Genomic DNA, 1591 nt, shown 5'->3' on the forward strand with positions numbered 1-1591 from the left:
CCGTTATCGTTGGGTGACAAAAGCAAAAAGCAAAACCTACCTCCATCTCGGTGTATTCCATCTCATAATGACCCTACAGGGCAGAGTAGAACTGCCCGTAGGGTTTCCGAGGCTGTAAATCTTCATGGAAGCATACTGCCTCATCCTTCCCTGATGGAGCGGGTAGTAAGTCTGAACCACTGACCTTTTAGTTAGCCGCTCAACACAACCCACAGTGTGCCACCCGGGATTCTTCCTGTTGGGTGCCATCAAGTGTATTTTTGACTCAAAGAGATCTCGTGTGACAGAGTACCACCGCCTCGTGGGTTTTCTTAACTCTCATCATTAAGGAAGCAGATCTTCAGATCCTTCTATAGAACAAGTGGGTGGGTTTGAACTGCTGACCTTTTGGTTAGCAGCCAACTATGTAACTGGCTCCAACTGGTTGATAAATAACTCCAGCCCTACCCTACATTATGGGTGCTCCCCACTGAGGCCGGCCCAGGCCTCTGTCTGAGAGCCCTCCCAACGCCCAAAGAGTGCCCTCATGCCAGCGAGTTCACGTCCATGGAGACGCTCCCTAAAACATACCAGAAAGTACTGATATTTTGTCTACAAATGATTTTTACTCTCGTCATATTCTTCTGTGTGTTTATATTCTCTACTTGGGCATGATATTTTTTACCCTTTTTTGGGGCAAGTTATCGAAAAGCAAAGAGGTTACTTGGGTGTTCCCTTCGGCAGCACCTACACTAAAACTGCAACGATACAGAGAAGATTAGCATGGCCCCTACGTGAGGATGACATGAGCATTCCTGAAGCGTTCTGTATTTAAAATAAAAATTTTAAAAGCTGTTACTAAGGTACACCTGACCCGAGCTAGGTATTTTCCATCACCTCATTGCATGTGAAAACTGGACAGTGAACACGGAAGACCGTGCATCGGAATGGTGGTGCTGGGAAATACTGAAAGTACCATGGACTGCCGAAAGGACAAACCGATCTGTATTGAAAGATGTAAGTCCCGGGTGCTCCTAAGAGGCAAGGATGGCAAGATGTCATCTTACATACTTTGGACATACTGTCAGGGCAGAGCGGGCTCTGGAGAAGGACATCATGCTTGGCAAAGTGGAGGGGCAGCGAAATGAGGAAGGCCCTCGATGAGATGGACGGACACAGTGGCCGCAACAACGGGCTCCCACGTAGGAACAACTGGCAGGAGGACTCGGGCCTGTGCAGTGTTTTGTTCTGCTGTGCACAGGATCGTTAATCGACACCTAACAACAACAACAAGGTGCTAATCGCTTAATCACTGAAGATGCAACCAAGGCAAGAACACCTGGACACGGCTAGAAAAATGGACTACAGAGGCTGGGAGTCTGTGCTATTTCCAGAGTCAAATTCAACATATGTACATATGCTCCAACTTTTTGACACGAACTTCACCCAGAAGATGACTGCTGGGTTTGAAAAGTGTGCCTAAGACTAACATGTATGAGCATGGGATGTCACTGAAGGCTACGATCCCTGTAAACAACACTGCTTTCCATGCCTAGTAGGTCTTACTATGTGATAAGCAGCTTCTTCACACACCCTTCATCTCATCCGAGAC

At 47.3% G+C, this 1591-nt stretch overlaps 1 non-coding gene across 1 annotated transcript; it reads left to right on the forward strand.

Moving 5' to 3' along the window:
- Positions 1-707: 707 nt before the first annotated feature.
- Positions 708-814, forward strand: LOC115874000. The gene has a single exon (XR_004048744.1). It is a non-coding gene; the product is annotated as a U6 spliceosomal RNA (small nuclear RNA).
- Positions 815-1591: the final 777 nt, after the last annotated feature.

Source organism: Echinops telfairi, unplaced genomic scaffold (assembly GCF_000313985.2).
Source record: "Echinops telfairi isolate 266 unplaced genomic scaffold, ASM31398v2 ScPeMD7_7473;HRSCAF=8511, whole genome shotgun sequence".
Classification (NCBI taxonomy): domain Eukaryota; kingdom Metazoa; phylum Chordata; class Mammalia; order Afrosoricida; family Tenrecidae; genus Echinops; species Echinops telfairi.